Consider the following 19,756-nt stretch of genomic DNA (forward strand, 5'->3'; position numbering starts at 1 on the left):
GAGGTCGCTTACCTATCTTCATTACAAATTTCCTGGAAGATAGGTCATTTAAGGTACGACTGGGATCAATATTCTCTGACCCATTTCCTCAGGAAATGGGGGTTCCACAGGGAAGTATTTTATCTCCAACTCTTTTTGCGATGAAAATTAATACTATCCCAGCGTGCCTTAAACCAGGTACAAACGGCGCTCTTTATGTTGATGACTTTCAGATGTGCTATGGTTCTACAGACATGCGGATAATGGAACGTAAGTTGCAGCTTTGTTTGAATTCACTTCAACAATGGGCAACCGAAAATGGATTTCGTTTTTCGAAATCCAAGACTGTCTGCATGCATTTCTGTCAGAAACGAGGTTTGCATCCTGATCCATAACTTTTCTTGGATGGCAACCGCCTTCCAGTTGTGGATGAAACCAAATTTCTGGGGCTGATATTTGATAAGAAATTATCATTTATCCCCCACATTAAAAACCTAAAAAAGAAATGTCTGAAAGCCCTCAACATATTGAGAGTCTTATCAAATACTGACTGGGGAGCAGGCCGTAAGGTCTTGCTCAGATTATATCGAGCATTAATAAGATCAAAACTCGATTATGGGTGTATTGTGTATGGGTCTGCCCGCCAGTCTTATCTCAAAGAGCTCGACACCATACACAAGCAGGGAATCAGTTTAGGAGCATTTCAATCAGTTAAGGAGCATTTCAATCAGTTTAGGAGCATTTCGTACATCTCTAGTGGACAGTTTATACGTCGAGGCGCATGAGCCCTCACTGCATGACAGACGTGATAAACTGGCCCTGCAGTATGCTACGAAAATAGCATCACTTCCGAATCACATGTCATTTAACACCATATTTAGACCGCTTCACGAGCATTTATATCTGGCGAAGACTAATGTTATTCCATCATTCGGTATTCGCATACAATCCCTTTTGTCTGAGGCTGGTATCAGCCTTGACTGTATTGCGAATACCCCTGTCTTTAGGACTCCACCGTGGGCTATATCTCCCCCAAAGATCGATTTCGATCTTACTCAACATAAAAAGAGAGATACTAGCTCTACGGTGTTCCAATCTCTCTTTAGAGAGTTAAGGTCTAAGTATGGTGATTATGCTCCTAGCTCTACGGTGTTCCAATCTCTCTTTAGAGAGTTAAGGTCTAAGTATGGTGATTATGCTCCTATTTACACAGATGGTTCTAAGGATGGCGACCGGGTAGCTTCGGCTACCGTGATACCATCTGAGACCATTTCTGTGTGTCTTCCACCTGCTGCTTCAATATTTACAGCTGAGCTCCAGGCTATTCTTCAGGCCTTGGAGTTCATACAATCCTCTTCATCTTTAAGCAATTAACAATAAACAGCTTGAACACCCATTAGTAGCAGATGTTTATCGTCTGCTACTATCTTACGAGGTGAGTAGCAAAGACGTTGTCTTTTGCTGACTCCCCAGTCACGTTGATATAAGGGGGAATGATCAAGCAGATTTTGCTACCAAAGCTGCTTAAGATCTTCCCCAATCACCCTTTTTAATACCATATAAAGATTTTAAATCATATATAAATTATTTTATTTATGACCGCTGGCAACGGTCTTGGGATCTTGCAGGCACAAATAAACTTCATCACATTAAGCCTCTCCTAGGAGATTGGCCCAACTCCTATAGAACCAACAGGAGGGATGAAGTTGTTTTGTTTCTCTCGCATTGGTCATACTTTTTTAACTCATAGTTTCACTTTGAATCGAGAGCCTCAACCGGAATGTGTTCACTGTCATGTTCCTTTGACAGTGAGACACATCTTGATTGAGTGCAAACACCTCAAGTACATTAGATCTAAATACTACCGTTGCCAGACAGTACGTCAGCTATTTGCCCAACCGGAGCTATATGATAAAAGTGCTTACATGTTTAAAAGAGACAAATTTTTATTCTCAATTTAAATTGTATATATTTAATCATGTATATCTTTTTAAATATTTATATATGTAAAAGATTTGTTATATTTATTCTTAATTAATATATTTTTTGTGATATTTGTTTTTATTTACATATATAAATTCATTTATGTGATATCGTTTTAATTTGTCTCGTTAGATTCACCATATGTTTGGCGCAATATAGCCCGGTTGGAGCTGACGTGCCTTAAAACCATATTTCATTCATTCATTCAAACCCTTAACACATGTCTAATACAAAACACCTCAGTGCCTTTCGAAAGTATTATCATCTCTATCTTAATCTGCTGACTTTCATGCTTGATCCCAAAGAGTATAATTATAATAACATCAAAGACTTAACCAGCATATGTAAGCTCCTCTCTTACGATGTTGTCGACTTGGTCATCATCAACACCTTACGGACGGCTATAGGAAAAAATACACACCTACTGTTCTGCTCCGAATAGGTTATGAAGACGGGCATACGCCATACAGTGTGCCATGGGATCTTTTACGTGCACGCCAATGGATATCAGGGGACCTCGGTATTTCGGCAGGCCCTCCGTCCAGCATTACTAACACGGGGAAGCCACGTCGGAAAATCCCGATGAATTTCATCCGCCAATGCGAACACGCTAGCGCCTTACCCACTAAGCCATCGTGGCTCCCACCTGAAATTGGACATCACATATGGACACTTTCTGCTCTTCAGTACAGCATGAAACCATTCATTTTTAACATATTTTACAGAGAAACGGATCCATGATATCATGACCACTAGAACACTATCTGACGAGGACATATTCAGTGTGTATTACAGTGGTAAAGATTCACTAGTTAAAGGTATAACATATTCCTGTGATATAAGTAGTAGCGGCAATGACGGCATGTACATGTATCTTAATTTTATCTACTTGAATGGTGAATCGTGTAACAGTGTAACTGTATCATGTGACAACCAACCACTATACACCTGTAACGATGATGGTGTATTTATAGGCTACAATTCAACTAGTATAAAAGAAGCTAGGATAGTCTTTAACAACATGACCTCCAGTTATGATGATGTAATCTGGATAGGATTCATGGGTAAGACTTTTAATATATACTTTATAAAATGATTTTATATAAATAAACCGACTTATCCAGTGGACAACTAATATATATATACTGTCCAAACAACACCGGGTTGTGATATGGAATGGTTTACGTGTCAAATATAAAAGCTATGAGTAGGATTTCATTTCCATCTGTCTTTAATAGATGTAATATATAAATTTGTATATATCATATTCAGTATCAATTAAAAGCTTAAGAAACTTTACTGTTCAACGTTTTCACGTAATATTATTAAAACATCCCGAAGATTCGCCATAGACATGGTCCGGACACAATTAATTCCTACGTCACACACAAATATGGTGAGAAATTAAATGAAATGTGGTTTAACTTCATACTGGGCTAATACAGTGTGCCCGGGCAGCGGCACTATGGCCTACTCTTATATCGAGATCGAATTGTCAAGGGATCTTTTATTTGCACGCCAATATATACACGGTTTTTCGTCCTAACCGACAAGGGGTAACCACGTCGTAAAATCCCGATGAAATATCCCGGCTAACACCGGGAGCGAACCCGCAATCTCCATGATAGCGAGCCAGCGTCTTACTCACTTAGCCATCGTGACTCCCCAATAAAATGCGAATAGTCATACTTTATTACTGTATGTTTATTAATGTGTTCATAGTGTTTTATTATTTACTGTTAAATTGACCTCATTTTAATGTATTAATAGCATCTAATAACGCTGGTCAAGTGGCATGTGATTTTGAAGGTAAATACATTTTGCATTCATCAATATCAATAGTTTATTTATATTAAACAGAGATAAAATTGGGTTTAAAGTCCGTCCAGAAGGATATACGCCATACAGTGTGCTATGGGGAAATTTTTCCAGACAGCTGCACTACTGCCTTCTATATCGAATTCCAACCTTTAAGGGTTATTCTACGTGTACGCCCCTGTGTAGACGGGACTTCGGTTTTCGTCCCGTCCACCCCATAAGGTGTAGGGGGTGATAAGAATATACCCTTAGTATGTCCTGTATGTCGTAAAAGGCGACTAAAAGGATTCCTGCAATGGGGTAACATGTCTGCCGTGCGTTGTGTCCCGTCTCGGTTGGGAGTGGAATTCTGGTAATTGAGTGGGGATTTGGTCCTTTCTCTGAAACACATTACATTGGCACATGGTTCACCTACACGGGAGTTTAGAGTGGCCTACTCTGATCAATCGGATTTGGTCGTTTTAGCTCTGTAGAATGTACATTCTTCATTTCCAAAGCTTTGTTGTTTTTATACTCAGCATGTTTACCTTTGTGTCCTTAGTACATTCTACAGAGCGATGTCTGGAGTCAATCAGGTTAGATAAGTTTTTTTTACTTTCTGGCTTGAGTATACCCCTCATCGAGCCCCGTGCTAGTCCTCCCCCTAGTAGGCAGGGAAATAACCCGGGGGACGACGAGGGGTGAATTAAAAAAGAAAATTCAATGATTCCGCACCCCCCCCCCCCCTTAACCCAATCATAGAAAGAATTAATAAACAGAAACGTCCTAATACAGAGGACGTTTCTAATTTATTTAATAAGGTTCCTCATATTTGAGAGTACTTCTACGGGCCTTTCAAAAGTTTCATCATTTGTAAAACTATTAGGGCGAGATTTGTGCAAAAGAACACATTATAGTAATATTATGGCCTTGACTAATTATTGTTACAGATGCATAGACAAGCAAAACAGCGCGTGAAACAAATGAAATGAAATGAAATCTGTGATAATATGATACATGAATTGAACTTTAGGTTAATAAACACATTTGTCATATGCCATCTTCATGGACAGGTATGGGATGTGTCTGTTGACCAAATTAAGTAATAATCCCTGATGGTATACAAGGTATGAGGCATGTCCATTCCATATTTGGCTAGTAAGTCAAGGCATATAAAACGCTAGATCTATGCGGAGAGCAAATACTATGTCGAAATTTGTTGGGAGAGGCCGTTAAGTAGTAGGAGAGCAATATGACAGTTAAGTTTAAATACAAATGTGCATTATGCAAAACAATGGAGACGTCAGCCAGAAAGACTCTGGCGAACGTCACACCCTGAAATTCACAGGCAGCTGTATCTTGCTGACAGAGATCATTTAAACAAAGTCATACGTAAGTCTCAGAGGGAATATTGTCTCCTTACACTGGATCAGGAACTACCACGTAAAATCCATAATTTATGGATATCATCAAGCTTGCAACTCTATATTATCGCCATACTACGGTATGTCAAGTGGCGTGGTTTCCTCCGGCGTCGTCCCACTGCATAAGAATCCTCGCGCTAGCGAATTATTTGAAATACCATTAAACCACCCCCCCCCCTCTCTCGTTACAGACGCTGTTGGAGCAATCGCTGGTGGTTGGAGTAATTCGTCTAAAAAACATTAACAATATTTGGTTAAAATACCGATTCCTGTTCAGAATTTAGAGGACTCTTGATTGTTCATTTGCACTGCTTAAATCATTGGCAAACCTCTTTGCGGTTCGTACGCCTATAAATACCACGTTTGTGCGCAAACATTAAACAAAAACCTTAATAGGTTAGCCGTAACAATAAGTTACCATGGATGTAAGTGTCTTTGCCTGGCAAACAAAGAATTCATCAATACATACCTTTTAATATTGCTCCCAAGCTTGCACCTCGATATTATCACCATACTACGGTATGTCATTGTGTCAAGTGACATGCCCACCCCCACCCTCTCTCTCCGGGCCTGCTACCAGATATTATCAACTAAGTAAAAATTACATTTGTCGTTACAGACTCTGTTAAAGTGATCGCTGGCGGTTGGAGTAATTGGTCTGAATACGGTACCTGTTCTGCTTCATGTGGTGGAGGTACCAAAACCTGGACAAGGACATGTGATAATCCCGCTCCAGCTAATGGTGGAACTAACTGTTCTGGACAATCAATAAGGAAAACGGCATGTAATCAACAACAACAATGTCCTGGTTTGTAATTTCATCATTATTCAATCATAATCTTGTTGATATATCCTCTTCAAAAAAAAAAGAGGGGATACTGAAATGAAAATATCTATGCAGGTTGCGATATGATAAATAGTCATGGACATTTGACATGCTTTGAGAGAATGTTCACAGATGAAGAAATTATCGCCCCAACAGAACAACTGAGCTGCACATGCGACACGCAATAGCGCCATACACGTGGGAGGGGTTCATTGTCAAATTTGACACTTCAAGGAAGGGTTGATGAAAACTGCCGCGTGCTGGTTTATCTATCCATGTTTGCTTTTTGCCCCAAATCGTGATTGGACGGTTGATTAGGAGCATGCCACGACGAATTGCTGAATGTCTGAGGATTGGTGGAGCAATTACTCATTATTAAGACAAAAATGAAAAATGTCAATTTTCACTTTTGACGGTGTATCTCTTTGCGGGTGAAATGCAACCGTCAGATAAGCCGCCCATGTGAACTGTTTATGTTCATGTGTAGGCAATTGGCCCGTTATTAACATACACTAATTACCTCTAATAAAAACAGCAGTGAATTTCCGCAGTTTTTTGTATTGTTTATGAATATCCCCTACTTTCTTTGAAGAGTATATATATATATATATATATTATTTATGAATAGTCCCTAAGACGAGATTGACATTATTTATGAATAGTCCCAAGACTGTAACTCTCAGCCACTATCCAGAAATATGACCGCACTACGTCGACTGATATGGACACATAGTTCCTGTTTAACGGAGAAAGAAATCAAATACTTACAAGAGTTTAATGTGAAAACCAGTAATATTTATGGTTTACCCAAGATTCACAAATGTAAACCAAAATTCGACATATATTGAAGTGAATCATCCTCAAGATTTGAAACTCCGACCAATTATAGCAGGTCCAGCATGTGAAACTCACCGTTTAAGCAATTTGATAGACATCCTACTTCAACCTTATATTAAAAATGTCAAAAGTTATACTCGAGATAGCGTAGATTTTTTGAATAACTTACCCCAAAATGTCCCACAAAACGCCATCCTTGTTACTTTCGATGTTACAAACCTTTATTCTAATATACCACATGTTTTAGGATTAACAGCTGTAAAGCATTTATATTACAACTTATTGGCTGTGCAATGGGTAGTAAATTCTCACCCTCGCTGGCAATTCTAGTCCTTGGATATTTAGAATTAACCATTGCTACGAAAGTAGAAGAAACATTTGACTAGGAGACCAGAATATATTTCGAAAAACAGTGGCAGCGATACTTAGATGATTGTTTCTTCATCTGGCTCCAATCATTTAATAATCTCCTTTTATTTTATAACATAATCAATAATATTCATCCGAATATCCAATTTACAATGGAAACTAGTACAGAAAGAATACCATTTTTAGACATAATGGTAATCAAAAACGGGGACATTATTGAATCTGATATATATCATAAAGATACTGATACTAAACAGTATCTCGAATTCAATTCGTGTCACCCTAAACACATAAAAACGGCTGTACCATATAATTTGGCCAGGCGTTTCTGTACCATCGTGTCTAGCACAGTAACTAAATTTCAAAGACTACAGGAATTGAGAGAATTTCTGCTAGCCCGCAAATATCCCTCAACATTAATTAATGACGGAATTTAAAGGGCTAGTAAAATACCGATAACGGAATTAAGGCAGGTAAAGATAAAAGATACATATCACAATATAATTGCATTTGTCACCACCTTTAATCCTCACAATCCTAATTTTTCCAGCGTAATAAAAAATTTAAAAAAACTTATTGATACACAAACATTTATCCCGTCAGAAAGACAACCTAAAAACCTTAAATCATTGTTAACTAGGGCTAAATTTGAATCATTCAGTCCAATTAAGGAAGTTGTAAAATGTGGAAGGGATAATTGTGGCACGTGTAGATATTTAATTGAAGGTAAATCATTTATATTTGACAGTGGAAAAGAATTTTTTGTCAATGAAAGTATGAACTGTAAAGTTACTCATGTATTATATGTCATAAAATGTAGTGGCTGTGACAACAAATCAGGGAACCAAATTTAAGGAAGATCCCTTTGAGTGAACACCTTGATATATGCGGTAAGGGCGAGTTCAAAATATACCCTTTCTTTAAGATGCCGTATTCAGATTCCATGAAAATGAGATTGAAGGAACAATATTTTATTGACAAATTTAAACCCAAATTAAACATTTCAAAATAATTACAATATTATGCTATATATTATATACTTCAATATTATTATATTATTGTATGTTTATTCTTCCATGACGTCACGTAATTGTTATTGTATGTCTTGACAAGCTCAGGCGAAACATGTAGACAATTAAACAATAGTATATACTTTCTTTAGGCATTTTTAACCTTTATTTATTTCTATATTAACACTACTACGGTTTTAACTTCATACGTCTATTGATATATATATATATATACTATTCAAAAAAAGTAGGGGATATTTGATTTTGGGGGCATAATACTAAAATATGCAAATGACTACGAAAAAAGTCACTATAGAACCTAACAGAAGAAACATTTCCAGTTACATGTGACGCCCAAACGCACCAATAGCTACCGCATGGAATGCAGGTGATGCTTGGGATCATCATGGGGGTCCAACCCAAGATTTGCACGACTCTGACTTTGAATGTTACAGTCATTGTTGCATTGAATTCCAGGGTGGAAACATCAGTTTAATTGTTTTAGTGACCAGAAAACAAATTTTGATATGCGTCGGCTTACCCAAAATGAAAGGTTACGTGCCCTTGGCATGCTACAGATCGGCACAACACAGGCGGTTGTGGCGCGGACGATGAATGTTTCTCAGTCTGTCATAAGCAGGCTATGGTCCAGATACCGTGATACACAATCTGTACAGGACAGACCACGCTCAGGTCGACAACTCAAGCCCAGGATCGATTTATCCGTACCTTGGCCTTGAGAAATCGTGTCATCACAGCAAATCAGAAATGAAATGAAATGAAATGTTGTTTAATGGCACGTCAGCTCCAACCGGGCTATATTGCGCCAAACATATGGTGAATTTAACGAGACAAATTAAAACAATATCACAGGAATGTATTCATATATGTAAATAAAAACAAATATCACAGAAAATATACTTAAAAATAAATATATCAATTCCTTTACATATATAAATATTTAAAAAACAATATATGATAAATATATACAATTAAAATTTTGAATAAAAGTTTGTCTCTTTTAAAAATGCTAGCAATTCATCATAAAGCTCCGGTTGAGCAAATAGCTGACGTACTGACTGGCAACGGTAATATTTAGATCTAATATGTTTGAGATGATTGCACTCAATCAAGATGTGTTTCACTGTCAAAGGAACATGACAGTGAACACATTGTGGTTGAGGCTCTCGCTTTAAGATGAAAATGTGTGTTAAAAAAGTATGACCAATGCGAGAGCGACACAAAACCACTTCATCTCTCCTGCTGGTTCTATAGGAGCTTGGCCAGTCTCCTAAGAGAGGCTTAATGTGATGAAGTTTGTTTGTGTCTGCAAGATCCCAAGACCGTTGCCAGCGGTCATATACAAATAATTTAATGGACGATTTAAAATCGGTGAAAGGTAAAAGAAATTGTGATATGGGAAGATCTAAAGCAGACTTGGCAGCTAAGTCTGCTTGATCATTCCCTTTAATATCAACATGACTGGGGAGCCAGCAAAGGACAGTGTCCTTGCTGTTAAACTCGTGTGATAGTAGCAGACGATAAATGTCTGCTACTAAAGGGTGTACAAGCTGCTTATTGTTTATTGCCTGTAAAGAGGACAAAGAATCAGTAAATATAATGTGTTTTAAGGATGAAGAGGATTTGATATACTCCAAAGCCTGAAAGATGGCCTGGAGTTCAGCAGTAAATATGGAAGCAGCAGGAGGAAGACGAACAGAAATGGTCTCAGATGGCGTGACAGTAGCCGATGCTACCCGATCGCCATCTTTGGAACCATCTGTATAAATTGGAGCATAATCACCATATTTAGACCTTTTCTCTCTGAAGAGAGATTGAAACACTGTGGAACTAGTATCTTTCTTTTTGTTTTTTGTAAGATCGAGATCGATCTTGGGGGGAGATATAGACCATGGTGGTGTCTCGAAGAAAGGGGTATTCGCAATACTGTCTTGACTGATACCAGCCTGAGACAAAAGGGGTTGAATGCGAATACCGAAGGATGGAATAACATTGGTTTTCAGTAAATATAGATGTTCATAATAGGGTCTAAATATGGTGTTAAATGAAATATGATGAGGCAGAGATGCAATTTTTGTAGCATACTGCAGTGCAAGTTTATCACGTCTGTCGTGCAATGAGGGCTCGTGCGCCTCGACGTATAAACTCTGCACTGGAGATGTTCGGAATGCTCCTAGACTGATTCTAAGTCCTTGGTTGTGAATGGTGTCAAGCTCTTTGAGATAAGACTCGCGGGCTGACCCATACACAATACACCCATAATCGAGTTTAGATCTTATTAATGCTCGATATAATCTGAGCAGGACCTTACGGTCTGCTCCCCAGTCAGTGTTTGATAAGACTCTCAATATGTTGAGGGCTTTCAGACATTTCTTTTTGAGGGTTTTGATGTGGGGGATAAATGATAATTTCTTATCAAATATCAAACCCAAGAATTTTGTTTCATCTACAACTGGAATGGGGCTTCCATCCAGTGTAAGTTCCGGATCATGATGTAAACCTCTTCGCTGACAAAAGTGCATACAAACAGTCTTGGATTTCGAAAATCGAAATCCATTGTCAGTTGCCCATCGTTGAATAGAATTCAAACAAAGCTGCAACTGACGTTCGATTGTCTGCATACTTGTCGATCCGTAACACATCTGAAAGTCGTCAACATAAAGAGAGCCGTCGACCCCGCGTTTAAGGCACGATGGTATGGTATTTATCTTAATGGAAAAAAGAGTGGGAGATAATATACTTCCCTGAGGGACTCCCATTTCCTGGGGAAATGGGTCAGAGAATATTGATCCCAAGCGTACCTTAAACGACCTATCTTCTAAGAAATTTTTAATGAAGATAGGTAAGCGACCCCGCAGACCGAGGTTATGCAGGTCGCGCATGATACCATATTTCCATGTGGTATCATAAGCTTTCTCCAGATCAAAAAATATAGCAACTAAATGTTGTTTCTGGATGAAAGCATCCCTGACAAACGTTTCAAATCGAACGAGATGATCAAGAGTGCTCCTTTGGGACCGAAATCCACATTGGAGGTCTGTAATGAGGTTGTTGGACTCAAGGTACCAAACAAGCCTTCGATTGATCAATCTCTCCATGGTTTTGCAAATGCAGCTAGTCAAAGCGATCGGACGATAATTGGTAGGATTCGTAGAATCTTTCCCCGGTTTAGGGATGGGAATTATTATGGCTTCACGCCATGAAGGGGGAAAATTCCCATCAACCCAAATCCGGTTATAAAGATCTAATAATATTAAAAGTGTAGAAAAAGGTAAATGTTTTAATATCTGGTAATGAATTTCATCTGGACCAGTTGCAGTATCCTTAGCCCTTTTAAGAGAATCACGGAGTTCAGCAATAGAAAACTTTTCATTATAACATTCATCATTACGGGACTTGAAATTAAGTCGCCTTTTCTCCTGTTGATGTTTAATGCCCCGAAAGGCATCCGAGGAGAAATTGGATGATGAATTGAATGAAATTGTACTGGCCAGAGAATTAGCAATATCAGGAAATGTTGTTAAGGTGGTATTGTCAACATTTAGATGGTTAACTGATAATGCACTACTTTTACCTTTAATTCTACGAATCCTATCCCATACCGATTTAGAAGTGGTGCGGGAATTGATCCTTGAGACATATCCTTGCCATGAAGATTTCTTTGCTTGGCGTATGGTTCTACGAGCCTTCGCCCGGACCATTTGGTATGCTGCAATATTCTCCATGGAAGGGTGATTCTGAAGGCGTCTTAAGATGCGATCACGCTCTCTAAGAGCGGATTTGCAATCGTTATTATACCATGGTTTATTGAAACGTTTGGGCTCAGTCGTGGTCTTCGGAATCGCCTGCTCAGCTACATCCTGAAGAATTGAAGTGAATAAGGCCATGGGCTCATCTGCATCTTCTAACTCTTTTGCATCAAAAGAGAAGAGACACAAAGATTCAAAAAGAGCCCAATCAGCCTTATGTAACTTCCACCTTTGCGGTCTTTCAACCGGAGAGGGACCATTATTATCTATCAAGATGGGAAAATGGTCACTACCACACAGATCTTCATTCACTCTCCATGTAAAATCCTGAAACAGGACCGGAGAGCAAATGGTTAGATCAAGAGAAGAAAAAGAAGCTGTGGCAGGATGTAGATAAGTAGGCGAGTCATCATTTAATAAACACAAATTATTAATGTTAATGAAGTCCGCTATTTGTTTACCTCTGTTATTATCATCTGGACTACCCCAGAGTGAATGATGACCATTGAAATCTCCCGTAATTATAAACGGGAGAGGAAGTTGTGCAACAAGGTCATCGAGATCTCTGGGGTTCAGATGTAAACTAGGTGGTAAATATACAGAGCAGAGTGTGATAGGAATATGTAAAGTCACCCTCACTGCAACTGCCTGTAAAGGCGAATTGAGGGTGACTTTGCTCTGCGGAATATTTCCATTAAGGAAAATGGAAACACCACCGTGTGCTCTACCATCATTATTAGCAAAATAATGATAGGCAACAAAATGTCTGAGTGTTAAGACATCTGAATTCTTTAAAAAAGTTTCTTGTAAACAAATAGCTAAGGGATTAAATTTTTGAATTAAGATTTGAACTTCATTAAAATTTGGTTTCAGACCACGACAATTCCATTGAATAATGGAATTAGCCATTTTCAGGGAGGTTTAACAGGACTTCTGTGATGTTGTTTGGGGTCATGTATTTCTACAACAACATCCATTAGATTGTCCTGTATCCCGAACCTGTTATAGGTTCCGACAGGATCTTCGTCACCCTTCCTACTACGGAAGGTAGCCAATTTAGAATTTTTAGGAACGCCTTTACCAGAACGTTCCTTGGTAATATCTATTTTGGGTGGATTTCCACCAATTGGTTGAGGAGTGGGAGGCACAATCTCCTCAATCTCAGACTCCCCAGACTTATTAGCAGTCTGGGTGTTGAGAGAAATATTTACGGGCTTTGGAGGAATGGTAGGTTTCGGTGGTGACGAGGATTCCGTCGCAGCTGGAAATACAGCAGGTGTTTGACAAGCAATGGAAGTGGTCTTGGGCTTGACTGCATTTGCAAAAGACATTGCAAATGTTGGGGTTGCAGCCTCTACCAGCTTCCTTGCTTCAGGATATGGTATGTTTTTTTCTGTTTTCACCTGCTGCACTTGTTTTTCTTTCTTCCATATTGGGCACTCTCTAGAATAAGCAAAATGAGGCCCTTTGCAGTTAATGCAATGGTGGTCGAGTTGACAAGATGTACTTTCGTGACCATCTTGTCCACATCTAGCACACATCGCTTTCCCCTTACACACGTTTTTACTGTGTCCAAAGCGTTGACAATGAAAACAACGCAATGGATTGGGAATGTACGGGGTAACTGGTATGGCAAGAAAACCAGCTTTGATCATCCTAGGAAGATCTGGTTTATCAAAGGTCAGGATATAGGTGTTGGTTTGGATAATATTACCATTACGTCTGATGGAAATACGTTTGACGTATGTAACACCTTGTGAGGCGAGATTTTCAAGCATCTCTTCCTCACAGCTGCCTTCTAAATCCTGAGACCGAATAACACCTCTTGATGAATTTAGAGAGTTATGCGGTGCAACTTTGATAGGAATGTTGGCTAAAGTCTTTGATTTTAATAATGAAGTAGCATGTGATTCTTTAGCACATTCCACTAACAAAGTACCATTTCTCATTTTCTTGACGCTTTTGGGCTCACCAGCCAAGCCAGCAAGACCTTTAGCAATCAAAAAAGGAGATGTTTTACTAAGATTGATATCGTTAGTACTTTGTATGACCAGAAATCTAGGCCAGGTTCGGGAAGTTTTTATTGGTAATGGTTCTAAATCCTCGGTCGACATACGTTTGGTAGTACGAGTCTTCTTGGTTTGAGAAGCCATTTGAGTAAATTAAAAGATTCATCCCTGCCTGCTCTCCAACCACCAAAGGGTCACAATATCAATGCAGGCTACTGCGCGGATATCCAGCGCATGCGCCCCACGAGGACAGACAGGGATATACCTAGACAAAGTAAAGATTAAATATTTTTACTCTACCTAGTTGACCCAAGCCGCTGCTTTAGAGTAGGCACGTAGGACACAAAGGTAGATCTGCAACAAATACATTACAGAATAGTGGAAAAGATGCGCCTACTCGTCAGCTAAACACGACCAAAGCCGATTGATCAGAGTGGGCCACTCTGACCTCCCGTCTAGGTGAATTGTGGGCCGAAGCAATGTGTTGCAGAGAAAGGGCTCGCAAGCCAAATCCCCACTCAATTACCAGGATTCCACTCTCCACCGACACGGGTCGCAACGCACGGCAAACACGTTGCCCCATTACAGGGATCCTTTTAGTCGCCTCTTACGACACGCAGGAAATACGAAGGGTATATTCTTATCACCCCCTACACCCCAGGGGGGACAGCAAATCAGATCAGCGCTCGTCTTCAAACAGACACTGGTGTGAGAGTGAGTGGCCAGACGATTCGGAATCGACTGCATAGGGGTCACCTTCGCGCCCGACGTCCTCGCGTGATCCCTTGTTTGAGAGATCATCACATTCAGGCAAGACGTCGTTGGTGTAGGGATCGTCAACACTGGGATAATCGACGCTGGAGCAATGTGATGTTTTCAGATGAGTCAAGGTTCACTGTTGATTTTTTGGACAGACGTAGGAGGGTGTGGCGTCGTCGAAACGAGCGCTTCCAAGACGTTAACGTCATCAGACATGATCGATTTGGGGGTGGTTCTGTTATGGTGTGGGGAGGCATCACTGTTGCTGGAAGAACGGCTTTACATGTTGTTGCAGGGCGTGTTACAGGCCAGTACTACCGGGACAACATCTTGGCAGTCCATGTTGTGCCGTTCGCACGACGTCATGGCCGCCGTTTCATCTTCCAGGATGACAAAGCAAGATGTCACAGGGCCAGGATCGTTACAGGTTACCTCCAACAACAGAACATCACCACATTACCTTGGCCAGCACTGAGTCCCGACCTCTCCCCCATCGAGCATGTCTGGGACATGCTTGGACAGAGGTTACGTCAACGTCAACAACGTCCTGCCAATGTCCAAGAACTTGCTGCTGCGTTGCAACAGGAATGGGACAATCTGGACCAAAATGACCTTAGACGTCTCATTATGAGTATGCCACGTCGGATCAATGCTTGTTTGGCAAACAGAGGAGGATTTACCCGTTACTGACTTGGTTGTGATGCTGTGGTAACTTTGCTGTTTGACCCCGGGTATCATTTTACCCTTATAATGGTCAGTCTGTGCCTTACTTAGTCTAACGATCATTTGGAATAAATCGATGAATGTGAACTTCATTTCATTTTGTCATTTGTTTCTTCGTCAGTTTCATTAGGTGACTTTAATAACACTTAAAAATCAAATATCCCCTACTTTTTTTGAATAGTATATATATATATATATATATATATATATTACGACGTGTCAGCTAATGTGACCTTGCCTTTAAAATAGCAGATTTTAGACAACTACACACTAAACTATTCCACAAAGACGACAATCCAGCAAAGTCTCTTATGATCCAATACCAAACGCTATGTATTTTTTTTTTTATTTATTAATAACGACTTTCAAATAACCAATCCATGGTTAGAGGCGGTAAGTGGAAAGATTGCAAAATCATAATCTAATTCGGCTTTTCTGGGTCTTGTCTGTGAAACTACCATACGTACGGGCTCGGTGAGTGATAGCGGGGGAGGTGGGCTGAACCTGCAATGCCCGAAACAACTTCGGGTTACAGACAGTGGCCACGCCCCCCCCCCCAAGACAATTTGGGAAATTTGATGCGCTTTCTTAATAAAGACTTTCAAATAACCAATCCATAGTTAGAGGCGGTAAGTGGAAAGATTGCAAAATCATAATATAATTCGGCTCTCTCCTGGGTCTTGTCTGTGATACCACCATACCTACGGGCTCGATGAGTGTTAACGGTGGAGAAGGGCTGAACCTGCAATGCCCGAAACAACTTCGGGTTACAGACGGTGGCCATATCACACTGTATGGCGTATGCCCGCCTTCATTAGCCCAGTTCAGAGCAGAACAGTAGGACGTTAAACCCCATTTAATTTCATTTCATATCACTAACGTGGTTTGAATTACTATTTTACAGTGGAATATGACATGTATATATGGATTTCAATCGGTGTTGCTGCGGTGATCTTTCTTGTATTTATCACATGGTAAGATATGCATATATACTATATTTGTACGTCATTGCCAGCTTGCAATTGGGCTCATGTTTCGTGTTTCAACAGAGAGAATGCTGTTTAACGTTCATTCGACACAAACTTGTGGGGGGAGGGGGGTCCGGGCACAATTATCACTCATCATCCACAGGCGATCCCACTCAATGTCACGTACCAGCCGGTAATCGAAACATCGCCATCCCTGTTAAGCCTTTCGGCCAATCACACCCACCCCACCTCATGTATCAACAATAATAGAATGAATACGTCGAGTATACCATCACAACTGTACAAAAAAATGAAATGGGGTTTAACGTCCTATTGTTCTGCTCCGACTGGACTAATGAAGACGGGCATACACCGTACTATGAGGGAAATTTTGCCCGGGCAGCGGCACTATGGCCTACTCTGGTATCGAATTCTAACTGCCAAGGGATATTTTCGTCACTTCCGAACGACTAGACAGTTGTTCTGGTCATGCCCTCCGTCCAGCACCACTGAAAATGGGAAGCCACGTAGGAAAATCCAGATGAACTTCTCGGCCAATGCAAGGATCGAACACGCAACCTCCAGTATAGCGAGCCAGCGTCTTACCCACTTAGCCATCGTGGCTCCCACACAGTTGTACACTATGTAAACATTTTATTATTAGGTGTATAAGAAGAAAGACAAACATCAACACATCTAAGTCAGACAAGAATTCCACGAAAAAGGAGCCGCCTGTTCATCGTACACCACACGAGGAGACTGGTGATGATTCTATGTACGACACAATAGCTGAAGATGAGCCACATTACAATACAATAGACGAACAAGTGCCACACTACGATACAATAGCCGAACAAGAGCCACATTACGATACAATCGTCAATATTGTAATGTCACCATTAGACCGGGGTGGCGTCCTTACTACGCAGTTGCGACCATACGGCGACCAGAAAATGCACAAGGTTGCCGACAAACATGAACCCAACGATAGAAAATGTCCACAACCCCCCCCCCCTCCAAAAAAATAAATAAAAACTAAACGGCATTCCAGGTCAGATCGTAGAACCCTGGCTTTTTTTTTGATCATGCTTAAAACACACGCCGTGAATCAGCGATCATTGGCGCTCTCGAAGACCACAGCACGATATTTGGTGTTTCCACCACGCTTATGGCGACCCTGCGCGCAGTCAGGACGCGCCCCGGTCTGACGGGGGTATAAGAGTATAGTGTCTTATGCTAATATATCAAACGTTGATCGTAGTAGAAAGTAGAAATTATGTCCATGAAAGTAGGCTTCTGACGATTTAAGGTTGTAAATATTGATGTTTTTACAGAATAATTGCATTAAAATTATGGGAAATGCTAATTGTAGGCCGGTAGGGGAGGATCGGGTGCTTCCGTAGACCAACATGGCCGCTTTATATAAATGAGAATTTTAGAGAATATCAGGCCTAACCCTAACCCTTTGTAGAAGACAGAACTTACCTTTTACCAATCTTAAAAGGGTTCGGGTTCCCCAAAATACTCATTTATATAAAATTAGTGAAAGAATCTTCTAAAACCACTTGTTCCTTGGACCCAATTCCATCCAAATTCATAGTGGATAATCTTTTTGTTTTTTCTCCGGTTATTACCGATATCATCAATTCTGCTATAAGTGAAAATTATGTCCCTGATGTATTTAAGCATGCCATTGTTTTTCCTTTAATCAAAAAGCCCAGTCTTGACATAAATCTTGAAAGAAACTACAGACCAGTATCTAATTTAAGTTTTATATCGAAGCTTTTAGAACGTTGTATTTCAAAACAGTTAGTGTCCCATATAAGTGATCATGATTTATTGGAAAAGTTCCAAAGCGCCTACAGAAAATACCATAGCACTGAAACAGCTCTCATACGTGTACACAATGACATCAACTTATCTGTAGATAAGAGTGAATGTGTTCTACTTGTACTACTGGACTTATCAGCAGCTTTCGACACTGTTGACCATCTTATACTCCTAAATCGACTACATAATGTGTTTGGAATCAAAGAAAATGCTCTTGAACTTATTACTTCGTATCTAACAAACCGAGATCAAACAGTTATAGTTGGTGATCACGCTTCACCCAAAAACATTCTTTCTTGTGGCGTTCCGCAAGGATCAGTTCTGGGACCGATACTGTTTAGTCTTTATACTTCACCTCTTGGAGACATAGTACGTAAACATGGGCTGTGTTTTCAATTATACTCAGATTTATCTATCATTCAAACCCTCTGTTGACAATCATCTCATTTTTTCAAAGTCAAAACTCGAACAGTGCATAGATGACATTAAAAATTGGATGACTTCAAACTTTCTTAAATTAAACGATGACAAAACTGAATATCTTCAAATTGGTTCTAAAAATGTGCTTAGTAAAGTTGACCCTGATCCTTCAATTCGTGTGTGTAAAACTGTTATATCCCCATCACTAACTGCAAGAAACATAGGAGCCATCTTTGACTCACATTTTACAATGGAAAATCATGTTAATAATATTTGTAAGAATGGCTATTATAATCTGCGCAATATCAGCAGAATACGTAAATATTTATCTGTTGATGCTACTAGAACTTTAATTCAATCTCTTGTGATTTCACGTCTTGATTGTTTGAACTCCTTGTTAACTGGTCTACCGGATAAGCTACTTTCAAAACTACAAAAACTGCAAAATTCCGCAGCACGTCTGGTTACTGGTGTGGGTTATCATGAGCACATAACTCCAATTCTTTACACCCTTCATTGGCTTCCTGTATCATTCAGAATTGATTTTAAAATATTGTTAATTACATACAAATGTCTCAATGGTTTCGCACACCCATACTGAATTGATACAAATCCGCACTTCGGTGAGAAACACAAGATCCTCTAGTGACGATTTACAGTTAGTACAACCTCGAGCCAGACTAGCATCCTATGGCGAGAGGGCCTTTTCATTTTATGCACCGTTAATTTGGAATAAATTACCTTATCTTATTCGGAAATCACCTTCCATCATTACATTCAAATCACACTTGAAAACTCATTTATTCAAACAGGCTTTTTACTGATTGTACACATTTGACTGTTTTATGGGTAGTTTTAAAAAAATTATGTCATTTTTACATTGTCTCTCTCTTCTTACTTTTTTATTTTTAGGAACTGGGTTGTTTTTTTTAGGAACTTCTTTTTTATTATAAATTGTATTTTACTTTGTTATTGTTAAGCGCATCTGAACACTTTGGTGAAAGATGCGCTATATAAATGTATTAAATAATAATAATATAAACCGACCATTT

At 39.6% G+C, this 19,756-nt stretch overlaps 1 long non-coding RNA gene across 1 annotated transcript; it reads left to right on the plus strand.

The window, feature by feature from the left end:
* The first annotated feature begins 2,973 nt into the window (after positions 1-2,973).
* On the plus strand, positions 2,974-17,594 carry LOC130012548 (uncharacterized). Its single transcript, XR_008788020.1, has 5 exons — positions 2,974-3,026; positions 3,733-3,771; positions 5,803-5,991; positions 16,391-16,460; positions 17,119-17,594. It is a non-coding gene; the product is annotated as an uncharacterized LOC130012548 (long non-coding RNA).
* The last annotated feature ends 2,162 nt before the right edge of the window (positions 17,595-19,756 follow it).

The sequence above is a fragment of the Patella vulgata genome, chromosome 4, assembly GCF_932274485.2.
Source record: "Patella vulgata chromosome 4, xgPatVulg1.2, whole genome shotgun sequence".
Taxonomy (NCBI): Eukaryota; Metazoa; Mollusca; class Gastropoda; family Patellidae; genus Patella; species Patella vulgata.